General features: G+C 39.7%; 1 protein-coding gene and 1 non-coding gene across 5 annotated transcripts in view; one reads left to right on the top strand and one right to left on the bottom strand.

Moving 5' to 3' along the window:
- The window catches only part of SIK3 (SIK family kinase 3), a 267,644-nt gene that overhangs the window by 32,245 nt on the left and 215,487 nt on the right, over window positions 1-19,912 (top strand). The gene's annotated exons all lie outside the window — the stretch shown is intronic.
- On the bottom strand, window positions 4,606-4,677 carry TRNAC-ACA (transfer RNA cysteine (anticodon ACA)). Its single transcript has one exon. It is a non-coding gene; the product is annotated as a tRNA-Cys (tRNA).

The raw sequence follows: 19,912 nt of genomic DNA, 5'->3' as shown, positions 1-19,912 counted from the left end.
CCAGCTCCTGGTCTTGTTTTTGCTGACTGTATAGAGCTTCTCCATTGTTGGCTGCAAATAATATAATCAGTCTGATTTCGGTGTGGACCACCTGGTGATATCCATATGTAGAGTCGTCTCTTGTGTTGTTGGAAGAGGGTGTTTGCTATGACCAGTGTGTTCTCTTGGCAAAACTCTATTATTAATGCCTTTGCCTGCTTCATTCTGTACTCCAAGGCCAAATTTGCCTGTTATTCCAGGTATTTCTTGACTCCCTACTTTTGCAAGTAGGTTTTTTGCAAGTGTTGCAAGTGTAAGTTCCTCAAAGACAGAGACTGCCATGTTGATTTTTGTCCTGCACAATGCTAAGTCCAAGCATGTGGATAATAAAGGGGTTTTGATTCATCAGTCCCTGCTGAATGTCCAAGTTACTAGCTCTTGGAGTTTAGAAGTAGTTAGAAAGATTATGCTTTTTCCCCCTCTTATCTCCCAGTTGTTCACCTAACGTTTGCTATCTACTTGTATTAAGCTGTAGTCACAATGAAAGAAAATAACCCCAATGATTAGCTGTCTGCATTTATATTATTTTCTAGTGAAGAGTTTGTTTTTGAGCTGATTATTATATAGCGTCTTCCTTGGTTCCCTTTGTGGCTAGTGAGTGATGAATTTCACGGCTAAGGAAGAGAGCCAACCCAGTGTTGACCTGTCTGCATTGTGCCTATAATTTTCTGGGTTTAAATGCCCTACGTACTGTGCCTTAGTTCACGAAGTAACTTAATAGTCATTTTAAGTAAGTTACTTAACTTAATAGTAGCTTAACTTAAAATGGGAAGCTGACAATGTAAGAACTTAAAATTGAGCTCCTGAGATAGTCATAGAAACGGAAAAGTAATCATTTAATGGGGCTTGCATTATTTACATTTATAAGACAGTGGAGTTCAAAACTTTTTCGATGGCAGAAACAAACACAATAATTATAAAGCAATTGTCCTTCAATTAAAAATAAATAAAATGTTTAAAAAAATTCCATGGAGTAGTAAATGAAATGTGGCAGCTTACCTGTGGAGGAAGGAGGCTGTGCCATTGGACTAAATGTTTTTCTGACTGTGCTGAAAGCTCTGAGGTAATGGCAGACTTCAGTATAAGGCCTGAGAAGGGCTGTTTTCTTGATTGAGAAGGAGAGTAGTGGGTCCTGAGAGATGGAAATGCCCTTCTGCATACTCCTAAAAATTAAGAGAGTTTGGCTGTGAAATTGAAGGAAGGCCAAAGAGCAGGAGAGAATAAACCATTTTTTTCTCCTGAAGTAATCTGAGATCCTGACTTAAACAGACCATTTGATTAAAAAATTGTATGAGAAGTACTTCAAATGAGTTTCAATTGTTTGTGTAATGTTTTATTTATTTATTTTTTTTAAATGTATCCTTTTCCTCAACCTTTTATTATTTTTTTAAATCAATGAGAAAACCTTTTCTAATAAACAATTTTTTTTTTTGTAATTTTTTGTAATGTTTTATTATTTAATATTGGGTACATAGAGGTACATTATGTTATTTTTACAATTTGTGCCCAAAATATTTAACAATTATTATATGACAATAAAGAGATTTGAACATTGACTAGATATTTAATGCTAAGGAATTATTATCTTTTTAGGTAGAATAGTAATGTTATAGTTGTGTTCAAAAGAAAAAAGTACTTACCTTTTAGAAATTTATACTCATGTAATGTGGATGACATTATATGGTGTCTGGGATCTGCTGGGGAGAGGAAGGAAAAAGAGGTCAGGAATATAGGTACAAATGGCTATGTGTTTATAGTTTTGTAGCTGTCTGATGGGTACAGGAGGGTCACTATACAGTTTCTTTCTTTCTACTTATGTGTGTATTTGAAAATTCTCATTATAATGACAACTAAAAAAAAAAAAAAAGCAAAAGAAATCCACAAAAAAACTAAAAAGCCTAACAACTTAGATATAGAATTGTCAAACCTACACTTCTGGGCTTCCCTCATTGCTCAGTCAGTAAAGAATCTGTCAACAATGCAGGAGACCTGAATTCGATTCCTGGGTTGGGAAGATTCCTTGGAGAAGGAAATGGCAATCCACTCCAGTATTCTTGCCTGAAAAATCCCATGGACAGAGGAGCCTGGTAGGCTACAGTCCATGGGGTCGCAAGAGTCGAACATGACTTCGCGAGTCAACCACCACCACAACCACACTTCTGGCTTCTTCCAGCTTAACTCCAGATGAGTTCAGTTCAGTTCTGTCCCTCAGTCGTGTCCGACTCTTTGAAACCCCATGGACTGCAGCACACTATTCTTCCGTGTCCATCACCAACTCCCAGAGCTTGCAGAAACTCATGTCCATTGAGTCAGTGATGCCATCCGACCATCTCATCCTCTGTCATCCCCTCCTCTTCCCGCCTTCAATCTTTTCCAGCATCAGGGTGATGCTTTCCAATGAGTCGGTTCTTTGCATCAGGTGGCCAAAGTATTGCAGCTTCAGCATCAGTCCTTCCAATGACTATTCAGGACTCATTTCCTTTAGGATTGACTGGATGTTGTAGTCCAATGGACTCTCAAGAGTCTCGCTCAGCTTTCTTTATGGTCCAACTCTCATGTCCATACATGAATACTGGAAAAACCATATAGCTTTGACTAGACGGACCTTTGTTGGCCAGTAATGTTTCTGCGTTTTAATATGCTGTCTAGGTTGGTCATAGTTTTTCTCCCACGGAATAAACGTCTTTTAATTTCATGGCTGCAATCACCATCTGCAGAGATTTTGGAGCCCAAGAAAATAAAGTCTGTCAGTGTTTCCATTGTTTCTCCATCTATTTGCCATGGAGTAATGGGACCGGATGCCATGATCTTAGTTTTTTGAATGTTGACTTTTAAGCCAGCTTTTTCACTCTCCTCTTTCACTTTCATCAAGAGGTTCTTTAGTTCTTCACTTTCTGCCATGTGGGTAGTGTCATCTGCATATCTGAGGTTATTGATATTTCTCCTGTCAGTCTTGATTCCAGCTTGTGCTTTGTCCAGCCCGGCATTTGGCATGATGTATTCTACATATAAGTTAAATAAGCAGGGTGACAGTATACAGCCTTGATGGACTCCTTTCCCAATTTGAAACCAGTCCATTGTTCCATGTCTGGTTCTAACTGTTGCTTCTTTTTTTTCTTAATTTTTTAAAATTAAAATTAATTATTTCTTATTGAAGGATAATTGCTTTACAGAATTTTGCCGTTTTCTGTCAGACCTCAACATAAATCAGCCATAGGTATACATATATCCCCTCCCTTTTGAAACTCCTTCCCATCTCCCTCCCGATCCCACCCCTCTAGGTTGATACAGAGCCCTGCCCGCCCCGCCCCCCAGCCCCATTTGAGTTTCCTGAGACGTACAGCAAATTCCCGTTGGCTATCTATTTTACATATGGTAATGTAAGTTTCCTAAAGGAGACCAGTCCTGGGTGTTCATTGGAAGGGCTGATGTTGAGGCTGAAACTTTGGCTACCTCATGAGAAGAGTTGACTCGTTGGAAAAGACCCTGATGCTGGGAGGGATTGGGGGCAGGAGGAGAAGGGGATGACAGAGGATGAGATGATTGGGTGGCATCACCGACTCGATGCACATGAGTTTGGGTGAACTCTGGGAGTTGGTGAGGGACAGGGAGGCCTGGCATGCTGCGATTCATGGGGTCGCTAAGAGTCGGACACGACTGAGCAACTGAACTGAACTGAACTGAACTGAATGTAAGTTTCCATGTTACTCTTTACATAGCATCTCACCCTCCCCATGTCCATAAGTCTGCTTCTTGCCCTGCATACAGTTTTCTCAGGAGGCAGGTAAGGTGGTCTGGTGTTCCCATCTCCTTAAGAATTTTCCAGAGTTTGTTGTGATCCAGAGTCAAAGGCTTTGGAGTAGTCAGTGAAGCAGATGTTTTTCTGGAACTTTCTTGCTTTTTCTGTGATCCAATAGATCTTGGCAATTTGATCTCTGGTTCCTCTGCCTTTTCTAAATCCAACTTGAACATCTGGAAGTTCTTGGTTCAAGCACTGTAGAAGCCTCGCTTGGAGAATTTTGAGCAGTACTTACTAACTCCAGATAGAGTAAGTAAAACTATAGATTCTTGCTGATGTTGCCGAAATGGAATTTGGTTTAAGATTTTCATCCCCTCGAGTTGGGAAACTGTCTGTAATACAGTATCATTGAGAAAGCAACAAGCTCTACTTTCGTCTTTCCAACAGTGGGGTGCCTTACCCCAGGATGGAAGTCATACTGTCCGTCTCCAAGTCTCTTCCTTTCTGTAGGTGAAGAAACACTGATTTAAAAAGCAGTACAAGATTAGAGAACAGGAAAATATGGTTTAAAATTAAATGCCACATTTTATAGTTCTGAGCAAGCACTAGAAATTAAGAAAAAGGAGTGAACGTTTTTGTTCACTAAGATGTTAATCTTAGCCTCCTAATTTATCTTCCCCCCAGGGATCATTTCAGTTCAGTTTAGTCGCTCAGTTGTGTCCAACTCTTTGGGACCCCGTGGACTGTAGCCTACCAGGCTCCTCTGTCCATGGGATTTCCCAGGCAATAGTCCTGGAGTGGATTGCCATTTCCTTCTCCAGGGGATCTTCCCAACCCAGGGATCGAACCTGGGTCTCCTGCATTGTAGACAGACGCTTTACCGTCTGAGCCACCAGGGAAGGATAAGCAGTTTTTATTAGGGCAGCGACTTTGGGATCACCTTTAAACACAGTAGAAGAGTTGGATTGCTGACAGAAGTAGGGGCACAGTGTGTCCAAGGAGGGAAGATACTACGTTTGGGGAAAGTAAATGAATTTGGATTGATATATGAGATGTTTTAGATAGATGAGATTGGGTCACTTTCATGAAAGACATGACTTTTTAGCTGAGGCAGTTGGGCTTGCTTTTGTAGTCTATAGGGAGCCATTTTGCGGTGCAGTACCATTTTTGACTCTTAATATACCTAGTTATTAATTTGGTTTGATGATATTTTAGATATTCTTAGCTGCATGCTTTTTGCATGGAGAATATAACTTTCCTGTATAACTTAAATTTGTTTTCACAAAAATTCTTTATTTTTTGCAGTGTCTCAAAAGGGTTATTCAGAGACCATAATTTATTCTGTTTCAAAAAGGGGAGGGACACTGGGGTGCCCAGAGGTTTTGTCAATCAGTTGCTAAGTCTTGTCCGACTCTGCGACCCTATGGACTGCAGCATGCCAGGCTTCCCTGTCTTTCACTATCTCCCAGGGTCAGTAACCTTAATAAAGTGTGACACAGTGGCAGATCTGGGTTCAGATCAGTATCTTGGGTGTTGAACTCCTCTTCTCCCTTCACTTTATATTAAAGGTATTTGTTTTGAGTTGTGTAGTGCTCAATGTTGACTTTAGGCATTTTCTGCATTTTCTTGCCCCACCTTCTTCTTGGGACTATATATTTTTCTTTGCCCTTATTATTTTTTTTTCCTTTTTCTCTTTTTCTTTCTTTATTTTTTCAGCCACATCCCACATCCTGCATGCGGAATCCTGTTTCTCAACCAGGGATCAAACCAGTGCTCCCTGCAATAGAAGTGTGGCGTCCTAACCAGTGGACCTCCAGGGAATTCCCAACCCTTAGGTTTTAAATGTGGTTCTTGGCAGTTTTTTCAGCAGATCAGGACCCAACACTTTGTTTATCCCGTCCTGTCTGTTTGGTGGTAGTTGTTTTGTTACCATTGATAAACCTGCCCGTTGTAATGTTATGCCCCTAACTCACGCTCTGACTGCTATCACTACGTATCTTACTTCCCCAACGCCCTGCGGTTTATAGAATGGGATGATAATCCCAGCCTTTTCTGAGATTTTTTTTTTTGTGTCAATGATCTGAAAGTATCGAGTGGAAAGTACTATAAACACCTTAGGAAACATGATAATTTTATAGATTTTTTTCTCCCAAATAAAATTTTAATATTCTTAATCAACTTGATTGATGTATAATTTGCATTCAGTAAAATTGAACTGTTTTATATGATTTGCATTTTGACAGACAAACTCATCCAAATAGTGGTCATATAATCAAGATGTAAGAACTTTTCTGTTATTCCCAGAGGTTCCTTCTGTGCCCTTTGCATTCATTCTCACCCCTCTTTACCCCTATAAATTCATTGATTTGCTGTCATCATAGGTTAGCTTTTCCTTTTCTGGACTCTCGTGTAAACAGTCTTAGCCAGGATGTGCTCTTCTTTCATTAGCATCCTGTGTTTAGGATCCTTCATTGTTGCTGCCTTTATCTGTGGTTTGTTGCTTTTTATTGCTGAGTGGTATGTGGGAGCACTGTTGCATTGTAAGGACTGTAAGAGGATTTGCTTATGCATTCATCTGTATCTAACACTTGAATTGTTTGTAGATTTTGGCTATTATGAATAAAGCTGCTATGAACTTGATGTGAAATATTGGGTAGACTTATATTTTATCCTCTTGGGTAAACACCTTGGAGTGGAATGGCTGGATCATATGGTTGGTAGGTGTGTGCTTAACTTTTTAAGAAACTGCCAAATTGTCTTCCAGAGCGGCTGTACTGTCTTACATTCTGTCTAGCAGTGTATGAGGGTTCTTGTTTCTTCTTATCCTCACCAACACTAGGATGATAAAGTTTTGGCCACTCCCGTTCTAATCATTGTGGAGTGCTATCTTGTGGTTTTAATTTACATTTTCCTAATAACTAATGATATTGACATCTTACTTACTTTCTAGCTGTTTCTCTTCTTTGGTGAAGTGTAGTAATACTTGTTCAGATCTTTTGCCCATTTAAAAAAATTGGGTTGTTTTCTTAGTGTTGAGTTTTGAGCATTCTTTATATATTCTTGAAACAAGTCCTTTATCTGATAAATGCTTCGCAAAGATTGTCTTCCTTTGATTTATCTCTTCATCCTTTTAACAGTGTCTTTTTTTTTTTTAATTAAAAATTTTTATTGGAGTTTGGTTGATTTGTTGCTCAGTCATGTCTGATTCTTTGCAACACCATGGGCCGGAAGCCAGCCAGGCTCCCCGTCTGTGGAATTCTCCAGACAAGAATACTAGAGTGAGTTGCGTTTCCTCCTCCAGGGGATTTTCCCAATGCAGGGATTGAACACAGGTCTCCTGCATTGCAGGTGGATTCTTTACCGTCTGAGCCACAAGGGAAGGTTGATTTACAGTGTTAATTTCAGGTGTGCAGCAAAGTGAATCAGGTATACAGCAAAGTGAATCAGTTATACATGTATCAACAGTGTCTTTTAGGAGCAAGAGTTTTTATTTTGAGTTCCAGCTTATCCATTTGTTCTCTTATGAATTGTGCTTTTGGTATCATTTCTAAGAAATCTTTGCCTTTAACCCATAACTGAAGCACATGAAAACTGTCTTCCAGCTACTTCTCAGGTACCCAGGTCAGTGGCAATGTCTTGTTTATTAATCATCAGATTTTAATAATATTAAAGAAAATAATTTCTGTGCAGTAATACCCATCCGTATCTAACATGGTTTATAGAAAGATCATGTTTTCTAGTGAAGACCAGATTCCCTCCTTAGTGTAAAGATGTCAGGAATCTTAGATTGATACAAGTTAAAAAAAAAAAATTAATCCATCTTAGTTCAAGGGATAAAGTTTACTAAAATCAATTTATGAAGATTTCAAAAGATTTGAAGATATTGAAGAAAGGTGCTAGATTTGTGTGAAAATAGCCCCTTTGTTGATGAAACAGATAATAAATTTTGATAAACTCCTTTACAAACAATAGTTTACCTTATAGCATACTTAAGTTTCCATGCTCTTGAATGAACTTCAGTATAAGCTTTAAAATTTGTTTCTCATGATTTTCAAAAGTTTATAGCTTGTCTAACTTGCTGTAAGTAAAATGGAATATTCATTTCCTCCCATTGCTCCTGCCTTGCAGGAGGATTCTTTTCCATTGAGCCACCAGGGATTGGTAAGAGACAAGTTATTTTCTATGGGATCCATCTAATTTCTCTACAGCACAAGATTTTTAGCAATTAAAAGGCAAATGCACTTATGATCTATTACTAAATTGTGTCCGACTCTTTGTAACCTCATGGACTGTAGCACGCCAGGCTCCTCTGTCCTCCACCATCTCCTGGAGTTTGCTCAAATTTGTGTCCATTGAATCAGTGATGCTATCTAACCATCTCATCCTCTGCTGTCCCCTAAGATCTATTAATTAACTATAAGTAATATTTTGAGTGTTTTAAGAGAACTCAATTTGTAGGGCATTTAGTTATTAATTACTCTGCCTTTTCTAAGTAGAAAGAACTTAAGTTGAAGTTCTGTGCCTTTTCCAAAAAAGGCTGTTGTAGATTTATGAGTAGACAATCAAGATCTGAGTAGCAGCCAGAAATTATAAGTACAAAATCTAAAAAGATAACATGCTCAGTTATATTGTGTGCTTAGTTGCTTGGACATATCCTGCTCTTTGTGACTCCACAAACTGTGCCCTGCCAGACTCCTCTGTCCATGGGATTTTTCAGGCAAGAGTACTGGAGTAGGTTGCCATTTCCTCCTCCAGGGGATCTTCCTGACCCAAGGATCAAATTCATGCCTCCTGTATCTCCAGCATTGCCGGTAGATTCTTTACCCACTGAGCTAAATTGTATTGTTCCTCCTAACCTGTGGCAGTATTTATCATAGAGAAGAAATGTGAATGATGGTTAAACACGAAACTACTGCTGAAGGTAAAATGCCTGGTAGTTGAATTGGAAGAAAATAAATTTCCTCCGCAGTCTCTGTTATCCAGTTTTGAGAGTCAGTAATCTCAGAAAGATTGAAGGCAGGAGGAGAAGGGGAGGACAGAGGATGAGATGGTTGGATGGCATCACTGACTCGATGGACATGAGTTTGAGGAAGCTCTGGGAGTTGGTGATGGACAGGGAAGCCTCGCGTGCTATAGTCCATGGGGTTGCAAAGAGTCAGACACGACTGAGTGACTGAACTGAATCTCAAAAAATAAAGAAAAAGCAGTTAAGAAAGGGAGACCATAAATTTGTATGCTGTTTTTATTTAAAATAAAATGAAAAGATAATTGTCTCTAGAAAATAAATTATCTTTGTAATTGTCTTTAGAAGATAATTACAAAAGATGTAGGGTTATGTAACTTTTAGTGTTTCTCTGATGATAAAGAAGTATGTTATAAATTGGATAAAACAAGCACTCTGTGTTGTTTAATTTTTTTTTCTTGGCAGTTACTGACAAATTACACTCAAGAGCAAGCTTAGGAGCTTGTTTGGGACAGGAGCAAGCCCAAACTTAAAAATACTGAGGAATTTTGACTTTAGTTTTGAGCCTGTTTTCTCTTGACCAGTCCGAATGTTTAATGCTGTACTTTTACAGGCACATTTTTCCCCCCTAGATCTTTCTGATGATATGCCCATTGGTGTATAATAAAGTTATCAGTGTACCTGAAGAGGTTTTTGTTTTGTTTTTCTTGGAGTAGAGTGTGCCTTTCTAGTGTTACTTGACAAGGCTTGTCTTTATCTTCTAAGTGAGGAATCTTAAGAAACTTCACTGAGAACTTAAGAACTTAAAACCTGGGAATGCTCTCCTCCTGATAATTCTTTTTACTCACATCTTTATTGATAAGTCAGGCCAAAGCCATTGTTTACCTTTTGAAAAAGGGAAACCAGGTCCTACAGTTTGTTTTGGTTGCAGATAGCCTGGCAGCTGAATTTAGATTGAGCAGAGGGTGCTGCCGTGCTTAGGGGTTCTGTGTCTGGACGCTGTAGAAACCAAGGTGCTGTGCCAGTTATTATTATACATAAATGGTGAAAGGTAGTGAATCTTTGCTTTGCTTTGTGCAAGGATTCCAACCTCACCAGTTTAAGGTTTCATTGTGGTCATGGTCATATCTTCTGAGACAAAGATGCTGATTATTTTAGCTTCAACTTGTTTGAGCGACAGTATTAGGGAAAGGTGAGGGTGCTGGATTCCAACAACTAGTAGTATATATTTATTAAATTCAGGTCTAATGATGTGAAGAATAGTTAGGCGAACCTACGTGTAATACATTTTGCTAAGTATAGTAGTAAGAAAACCTCTGGGTAGTCATATTAATGTAATTCATGATAGCAGCTACAGACTTCTAAGTGCATTATAGAAAACTAGGAAAACTAATTTCCATTTCATCCAGAGCAGAAGAAGGTAATATTCTAATTTCAGCAAAAGGCAACTTTTAAAAACAAACAAATTTGAACCACTTTGTGTGTTTTTAATATGTAAAAATTTTTTTTTCGCCTTTTCTCATATGTTTTACTTCTTAGTCATTTACTTCCAGTAGTTTCTAAATTGGTTGAGGGAATTAAAGTGGTAGCTAAGTTCCCTCTGTACAAGATTTTCCTGCTGTGTGTGCGAACTGCTTTTTCTGGAAAAACCCTTCCACTGGCAGTTCTTGAGGGCATGTACTTTTTCCACACTTAACGATTTAGGGGCTGAAGCCTGCGTTTAGTCAGAGGTGACAAATGGTTCAAAAAACTTTTTTCCAGTTTAGTGAGAACTGATTCAGAATTGAAACTGAAGTGGATATGGAGTTACTTGCAGTTACTCTTAAACAGTTGCTGTCTGTTACTGTTAGGCATATTTTGGACATGTGGGTTCCATATCAATATTTGATGTTATGTTGCTAAATTTCTTGTCTGGTTTAGACACTTCACTTTTGAAGTTAGGTTGGAACCGGCTTTGAACAGAGGGCCACTGGAAATTGAATATAGTGGTCTATGTGGGGAGGACAAAAAATTGGCATATTTTTGCTTAAGAATTCTTAGGAAAATTTTGATAATGTGAAGATATATTTTCCAAATGTCATATGATTTTGAGGTTAAGTAGCTGTAGGGAAAGCCAGGAAGCTTTCTTCTTGAAAGTATTTGCCTTTTATGCTAAAACTTCCAACACTCAGTATTTGTTCTTTTATAACTAAACAATGATAAGTTTTTATTTATTTATTTTTTTTAAGTTTTTAAAAAATTCATTGTAATGTAAAAATGTCAGTCTGTGCAGAAGTTTATAAAGAAAAAGAAAGTCCCCCATTCTCACGTTTTGTTCTCTAGATTTAACTACTAAAAGAGATCAGTCCTGGGTGTTCATTGGAAGGACTGATGCTAAAGCTGAAACTCCAGTACTTTGGCCACCTCATGCGAAGAGTTGACTCATTGGAAAAGACCCTGATGCTGGGAGGGATTGGGGGCAGGAGGAGAAGGGGACGACAGAGGATGAGATGACTGGATGGCATCACCAACTCGATGGACGTGAGTCTGAGTGAACTCCAGGAGTTGGTGATGGACAGGGAGGCCTGGCGTGCTGCGATTCATGGGGTCGCAAAGAGTCGGACACGACTGAGCGACTGAACTGAACTGAACAGTTTGATATATGTACTTCCATGTCTTTTTCTGTGCACATAAAAATATTTGTAGGTAAATTTCTTTGTTTTGTTCTACTGCAGCTTTTGTTGTTTACTCTCTTTGCACGTGAAGCCTACTTTATTCCTCCACCCCCATTTTTTTGTTGTTGGGTTTTTGAAAGACTTTTTTTGTTCATGTATAGGACTTTTAAAAAATCATATATAGTTTTTAATCCTGTGTTATGTATGGTGTATTTTCTCTCAGCTTATTATTTAACTTTCAACTTTTGTAGTATCTTTTGTCATATAAAAGTTTTTTAAAAAACTATAGTTCTAGTATGATTTTTGGGTTTTATGTGTGCTTAGGAATGTAAATGTCCTATATTTTCTTCCAGTGCTTTATAAACTTATTTTTAATATTTAGGTTTTTAATCCACTTGGAATATATTTTCAGTATAATATGAGATAAAGATCTGACTTTAAAAATATTAATAACCAACTTCTCGTAATTTATCACTTACTTGCATGTTTGAAATGGTCTCGTTAACATATAGTCTTAATAAAGCCTACTTACTGTGTACCTGTGCTACATGTTTTAATTAGTCACTTTAGCATATATTTCAAAATTTATTAAGTATTACAATTAATTCTCCCTTTTTAGACTTTCATAATCATCAGCAAACAATAATTTGGGTTCTTCCAGTATTTATACTCCTTTTTTAGTGACGTTGAAGAAGAGCCATGATGCCAGTAATACCACCTGAGATGCTGTGCTCCTCAACCTTATTAGGCACAGAAATCATCCGGGAGATCTTACCAGAAAGCAAACTCAGTAAGTCTGGGCGTGCCTGAGCGGCTGCGTTTCTGATGAGCCCCCGGGTAATGCTGGTTTATAAGCTTACAGACCTTGTTTTGAGTAACAAGGAGCTAATATTTATTGAATACTTGACGTGTTCTGGTCACCGTGCTGAGTGCTGTACATGTGTAGACGCAGTCTTAACTCCTTGATGATTAGCATCCCCTTTACCGGTGAAGAAACCGAGACTTAGACAAGTTAATGACTGCCCACAACGACACAGCCACTAAGTGGACGAGCCGGCCCAAGCTCAGGCAGTTTGTAGCCTTCAGCTCTTGGATATATTTCTTCAATAGCAGATATTATTTTCTCTGTGTGACTCACATGGTAATGCTCTTAGTTTAGTTTTCGTTTTAAATTAATAGGCTTTAATTTTGGAAACAGTTTTAGATTTACAGAAAAATTAGGCAGAATGTAGAGAATTCCATGTACCTCCTTCCCTTCCCTCCCCTAATATTAGCATCTTTGTGTTAGTGTGGTACATTTGCTATAACTAATGAGCCAATACTGATAACATTATTTTAGACTAAAGTCCATAGTTTACCTTAGGGTCCACATTTTATCTTGTACATTCTGTGGATTTGGACTAATGTGTAATGTCATGTACATACAATTGTGGTATCACACAGAATACTTTCTCTGCCCTAAAAATACCCCATACTCCACTTATTCCTCTCTTCCTCTATCCTCCAGGCCTCAATCCTGGCAAATATTGGCCTTTTTTACTGTCTCCATAATTTTGCCTTTTCCAGATTTCTGGAATCATAGTTGGAATCATAAGAGTATGTAGCTTGTTCAAGTTGGCTTCTTTCACTTAGCAGTATGCATTTAATATTCTTCTGTGTCTTTTTGAGGCTTGGTAGCTTATATCTTTTTATAACTAAATATTTCATTGTCTGGATATACCATAGTTTATCCATTTACTGAAGCTATCTCGTCTACTTCCAAGTTTGGGCAATTATGAATAAAACTATTATAAACATCCACATGAAGATTTTTGTGTGGACTTAAGTTATCAACTCATTGGGGTAAATATCTTGGAGCGTGATTACATGGCTAGATTATATGGTAAGAGTATGTTTAGTTTTGTCAGGAACTGCCAAATTGTCTTCCAAAGTGACTGTACCATCTTGCATTCCTACCAGCAATGAAATAGAGTTCCTATTTCCCATTTTCGCTAGCATTTGGTGTTACCAGTGTTTTGGATTTTGGCCATTCTAATAGGTCATAGTGATAATCTTTTTTTTTTAATTTGCAGTTCACTAATAACATTTGAAGCATGTATCTTTTCATATGTCTGTGTATCTTCTTTGGTGAGGTTGAGATCTTTTGCCCATTAAAAAAAGTTTTTTTTTTTTTCTATTGAGTTTTAAGAGTTCTTTGTATATTTTGGATACCAGTCCTTCATTAGATTTATGTTTTGCAAAGATTTCCTTCCAGTTTTTGAGGCTTGCTCTCCAGTTGTGACAAATAATCAAGCAAGTTTCCTTCTGTGTTTGCCTAAGAGCTTTTTATCAGGAATGCCTTATAGCATGGACATCTTTGAAGATGATTTGGCTGAATGAATAGATGAAGCTTTGTTTTTCAGAAGGCATCCTTGTTGTATTCCAGATACTTTAAAACACATTCCTTGTGGTATTATATTTAAGAATGTAATTGAAAATTTAATTCTTATCCTTGTAAATAGCTTATTCTTACTCCTTCCATGATCTCATGTGCCTTTCATGTCCAACTTGTTTGCTTGTCCAGGATCCTAATCTCATTCTGGCTGGATCTTCTCTTTGCAACTATCTGTCCCTCCACTGGTCTGTAGCAGTCTTTTCCTGCGGCCAGTCAGACTTCCACCTCTGAAATCATAAGTTTGGAAATTTGGCTCTCTGAACATGGTTTCCTGCCTTCTCAGGTTGCCATTTGCTGAACTTATTCTCTCATTTCACCGAGGCCTCCAGCCCCTTAAATCTTCTCTGTCCCCAGATCTGTACTGTTGCTCCTGGGATTGTAGCCCATATGGACACCATAGCTGATCACTTGCGATGAGTCATGGGTGCCCTCGGTTCCCTCGCACCCTTGCTCTTCCCTCCCGTGGGTCAGGCAGGTCTCCAGCTGTGGGTGAACAGTGCTGCCCATTTTCTGTGTTCCTGCCATAGAGCTTCAAGAAATGACTGAATCGTCTTCATTTGTTCTCTTACTGACTCATGAGGCACCCCCCTCCCATATATGCTTGTTATTCTCTTTAGTAGTCTTCTTACTTGTCTGTGGTTGATTTCATTTCTCCTTCACCAGAATGACTGTTTTTTCTAAACAGAACTCAGGTTCACCTCCCTCTGCCACAGAAGATTCCATATACTCCAGCAAAGTGATCTTTATAAAAAGAAGGAAATCCAGCAAATCTATTATTTCTTGTGTGATCCCTTTTGTTATTCAGATAAAGATAAAATGTTAAGTTTAACATGCCCTTTCTGGTTTTCCAGCCTCATCTCTCTCCTCTCAGAGCTCCTGTTTCACGGGCTTTTTTTCAGATCCGTCACATGCCAAGCTCATTCTTAGCGTAGGGTAGTTATATATGTTCTTTCCTCGGCCAGACAGGTTTTCTCTTTTGGTGTTTAATTCAGACTCCTCTTTGAGACATATATGTCAGTTCCTTGGAAAGGCTTATTCCTAACCTTCCATTGGCCTGAAGATAGATTAAATTCTCCCTGAAATAGTTAATGGTCAGGAGAGTAACAATAACAGTAGACGTTTGAGTGTTTGTATGTCAGACACCCTTCCAAGCACTTTATACATGTGGACTTTTTTAGTTTTCACAGCAATCTGATAGGCTAGAGAGATGGGTAAGTACATAGGACCTAGAATTGTCCCCACTTCAGATGGGGAAACTGAAGTGGAGAGTGTTAAGTCGCTTGTCCAAAGTCACATAGCCATTTGGTAGGAGCACTGGGATTTGAACCCCAGCAGTCAGTCCCCAGAGCCTGTGTTCTGAACTGCTGTGCTGTGCTGTGTCGTTTCTGACTAATGTCCACCTTCCTTGGTAGCTGTTGAGTTCCTTGAATTCAGAGATGGCACCTGTCTGGTTAGTTTTGGATTCACCAGGGGCCTAGAACAGAGCCGGAAGTGAGGAGGCTAGGACACAATGAGTGAGTAAACAGAGGCTTTCAGTGTGAAGGTCCTCAGTTTCCTCCCCTTCTGCTTAAAAATGAAAAATTCCTTTGATCGAAAGAAGACGTGCCCTATTTATTTCAAAAGTTAACCCCTCTACCTGTTTACCTTTGATATCCTAAAAGCAATATGTGCACTTGGTAAGTAAGAACAATTAGTGTAACTGTATTCCTCCATTTTCTTTCTTGCTTAACCATTACCATTTTTTCAGAGGTATCAACTATTAGCAGTCACATGTATGTCTCCTCCTGTACATACACAAACTGTATGGACACTTTAAATACCATACCATTGTAAGTTTGTTTTTATATTAAGAGCTAATGTTTTATACTGAACTGTAGTTTTGGAAGATATCACTATTGAGGGAAATTAGGTAAAGAGTGTAAGGGATATCTCTGTATTATTTCTTCTATTTTTTGGCTCTGCTGCATGGCTTGTAGGATCTTAGTTCCCCTTGCAGGGATTGAACCCATGCCCTCGGCAGTGTACCTTAACTGATGAACTTTTATTTCTGTTTTTTCACTTTCCCAAAACTACGGAACGGGAAACATCCTTGCATTCATAGCTTTATACTTGCTTGGATATGAATGCACAGACAAGTTTTAGAAGAGCAGAACTGGTTGGAAGGTGTGTGCATTTGGACTTCTGATGAGAGCTGGCAGGTTACTCTGCATCTGGTTTCTGCTCTGAGCAGCAGCTGGGAGGAGCCTGTGCTCTGTGCAGGCACCGTCACTGGCCTCCTCCTGTCTCTCTGCTGCTTCTGTGGGACTTTTAAAAATGAGTCATTTCCCACTTAATATCTCTCCTTCTCTGCTGGCTCTCTTCTCTCTGCTCATTCTGTAACACAGCAGTCTCCAACCTTTTTGGCACCAGGGACCGGTTTTGTGGAAGACAATTTTTCCACAGACCAGAAGTTAGGGGATGGTTTCGGGATGATTCAAGCCCATTACATGTATTGTGTACTTTATTATTACATCAGCTCCACCTCAGATCATCAGGCATTAGATCTCAGAGGCTGGGGTGGTTGTTGTTTAGCTGCTAAATCGTGTCCCACTCTTTGTGACCCAATAGACTGCAATATGCCAGGCTTCTCTGTCCAGACAAGAATACTGGAGTGGGTAGCTGTTCCCTTCTCCAGGGCATCTTCCCAACCCAGGGATCGAACCTGGGTCTTCTGCATTGATTGCAGACAGATTCTTCACCGTCTGAGCCACCAGGAAGCCCTACTGTCTCCTGGAGTTTGCTCAAATTCATGTCCATTGAGTTGGTGATGTTATCTAACCATCTCATCCTCAGAGGTTGGGGACTCCTGCGCTAACAGATCCTCTGCATCTATAGGGCTTTTCTTCAGCTCTTTGTATCATTTGACACTGTTAACTACCGTGTTCTTTTTTAAGGGCATCCCAGGTGGTGGTGGTGGTAAAGAACACACCTACCAGTGCAGGAGACATAAGAGGTGCAGGTTCAATCCCTGGGTCCAGAAGACCCCCGGAGGAGGAAATGGCAACCCACTCCAATATTCTTGCCTGGAGAATCCCATGGACAGAGGAGGCGGGTTCTTTTTAAAAATTCCCTTCCTTTCGTTTTCCAAAACAGAAATGCCTTCTGATTTCTCGCTTCCTTCACTGAGAGTACTACTTCTTAAGCCCCATTGCCACTCTGTTTCTCTCCTTGCTTTTTCAGTGATTAAATTCTGGGTTCAGTCCTTTGCTCTTCCTCCCCACTCACGTTCAGGCTCTCTTTCCCGTCTCTGCCTCCTCCGGATCAGAAAGACCTACATTTGAATCCGATTCCATTATTTTCTGTCTGAGAGGTCAGAAGAGTTTACTTCACTTCTCTTTTTTCCTCTGAGGATAGTGGTATCTACTATCAATGTAGTATCAATGTAGAGTAGATGAAATAATCTATATGAAACACTTAAACTGTGTCTCATTTACAGCAAGTGCTCAATAAATACTAGTAGTAGAATAGTGATAATAATGTAGTTCTGTTGTTATTGTAACTGTTTCTAACCTCACATATGCAGATGATACCACTCTAATGGCAGAAAGTGAAGAGGAACTAAAGAGCTGTTGACGAAGGTGAGAGAGGAGAGTGAAAAAGCTGGCTTAAAATGCAGCATTTAAAAAATGAAGATCATGGCATCTAGTCCTGTCATTTCATGGCAAATAAAAGGGGAAAAAGTGGAAGTGGTGACAGATTTTATTTTCTTGGGCTCCAAAATCACTGTGGCTGGTGACTTCAGCCATGAAATTAAAAGATGCGTGCTCCTTGGAAGGAAAGCTATGACAAACCTAAACAACATATTCAAAAGCAGAGACATCACTTTGCCAACGTAGGTCCATGTAGTCAAAGCTATGTATTCCCAGTAGTCATGTATGGATGTGAGAGTTGGGCCATAAACAAGGCTGAGTGCTGAAGAATTGATGCTTTCAAACTGTGGTGCTGGAGAAGACTCTTGAGAGTCCTTAGGACTGCAGGGAGATCAAACCAGTCAGTCCCACAGGAAATCAACCCTGAATATTCACTGGAAGGACTGATGCTGAAGCTGCAATATTTTGGTCACCTGATGTGAAGAGCCAAGTCATTGGAAAAGACCCTGATGCTGGGAAAGATTGAGGGCAAGAGAAGAAGAGGGTGACAGAGGATGAGATGGTTGGATGGCATCACTGACTCGATGGGCATGACATTGAGCAAACTCCAGGAGATAGTGAAAGACAAGGGAGCCTGGCATGCTTCAGTCCAGGGGGTCACAAAGAGTCGAATTCAACTTAGCGACTGAACAACAACAACAAACCTCTAGGATTGCCAGCTTTCCTGAGGTCCATACAAAGATACTTAGCTGCCTACTGGAGACTCATATTTGGACACCTCATGAGTCAGATGGTAAAGAATTCTCCTGCAGTGCAGAAGACATGCATTTAATCTCTGGGTTGGAAAGATCCCCTGGAGGAGGAAATGGCTACCTATTCCAGTATTCTTACCTGGAGAATTCCACAGACAGAGGAGCCTGGTGGCCTGTTGTCCATAGGGTTGCAAAGAGTCAGAGGCAACTGAGTGACTAGCACTTTCATTTTTTCACTGGATACCATGCCAAACTTAAACTCTGTTTGAAGTCTTTAGTTGTTCTCTGGCTTCAATGCTTAGTGACTGTGACCTTAAATAAATTACTTATTTAAGCCTCAACTTCTCCATTTTTGAAAGGATGATAAATAAAAGGACTTTATTAATTATTACTATTCATCTTAAAAGTCGAATTTTGCCCTGTGCTGCCCAGAGCAAAAGCCTGAGAAATGCCTTTTTTGTTCTGCCTCCTCTTCCTTAACCTCCACCTGCAGTTAGTCAGCAACTACTGTTGATTCTATCAGTACTTCAGAAGCCTCTGCTTGCATTCATCCACTCCTTATCATTTCTCACAGAATTATTGTGTAACCTCCTAATTGGTCTCCTGGTCTCCAGGCTACCTCCCACCTTTCACCAGCATTTATCTTTATTGAAGGCAGATCTGCTCATATCACTCAGCAGTAAAGGACTCAGATGTGTCCTTACGTGACGTGTGGACCTGCAAGGCCTGCGACCTCCCAGTCTTTGTAGCCTCATCCCTTGTTCCTGGAGCCCGTGGGTCCTGCGCTGTCTGCTGACACTTGGGCCAGTGCCCCATGCACTCTCAACTCTCATGCCTTTGTCCTTCCCCAGCTGGGGCTGCCCCTTTTTGCTTGGGCTGCTGTCCCCTCAACCACTCCCTGTGAATAACTGCCCATAGCTCCTCCCCAAACTCCTCAGCCATCTGGTGAATTCTTGGTCATCCTTCAGTGGTGGGTGGATACATTGATAAATATGTTAATCTACTCTTTTTCTTCTCTTTAGTCTAACCTTCCAGGCAACATTAATTGGCCCTTTTTAAAGAGGCCTTATGCTGCTAAGTCACTTCAGTCGTGTCCGACTCTGTGCGACCCCATAGACGGCAGCCCACCAGGCTCCCCCGTCCCTGGGATTCTCCAGGCAAGAACACTGGAGTGGGTTGCCAGGCCTTACAGTGGGTAGTTAAAGTCCATGAGTCAGTCTGTCTTGGTTAATAATGCAGCTGTAGAACAGGAATAAAACTATTTAACCTATCTGTGTCCCTAATCTATAAAAAGTGGATAATGTTGCTCTCACTGTGAGGATTAAGTGAATTAATATGGGAAAAATGCTTTGAATAGAACCTGCACATACGAAGTACTTCTTAAATATTGGCTATTATTATTATTGTTCTCAAGACATCTCTTACATTCCTCACAACAGCATTTCCCTCTTTATTACAGTTACTTTTTTGTTGTGTTTTTCCCAGTAGATTGTGGCTTCTTTGAAGGTGAAACTTGTGTTTTAGTCATCTCTGTGTCTTTGGTATCTAGTACACAGGAGCCCCCAACAAACATTGAACCTGTCGCACTGTTTGCTTGACTCGTAATAAAGCGCTGGAGCCTCCCATGTTTTAGCCATCAGCATCTTACCTCTTCTGGAAATGACTGCTTCTGCATGTGTGGCATTAGAGACACGAAACTGTT

Source organism: Bos javanicus, chromosome 15 (assembly GCF_032452875.1).
Source record: "Bos javanicus breed banteng chromosome 15, ARS-OSU_banteng_1.0, whole genome shotgun sequence".
In the NCBI taxonomy this organism is placed as follows: domain Eukaryota; kingdom Metazoa; phylum Chordata; class Mammalia; order Artiodactyla; family Bovidae; genus Bos; species Bos javanicus.
The sequence above is the reverse complement of the archived record's forward strand: the minus strand, read 5'-3'. Positions and strand labels throughout refer to the sequence as shown.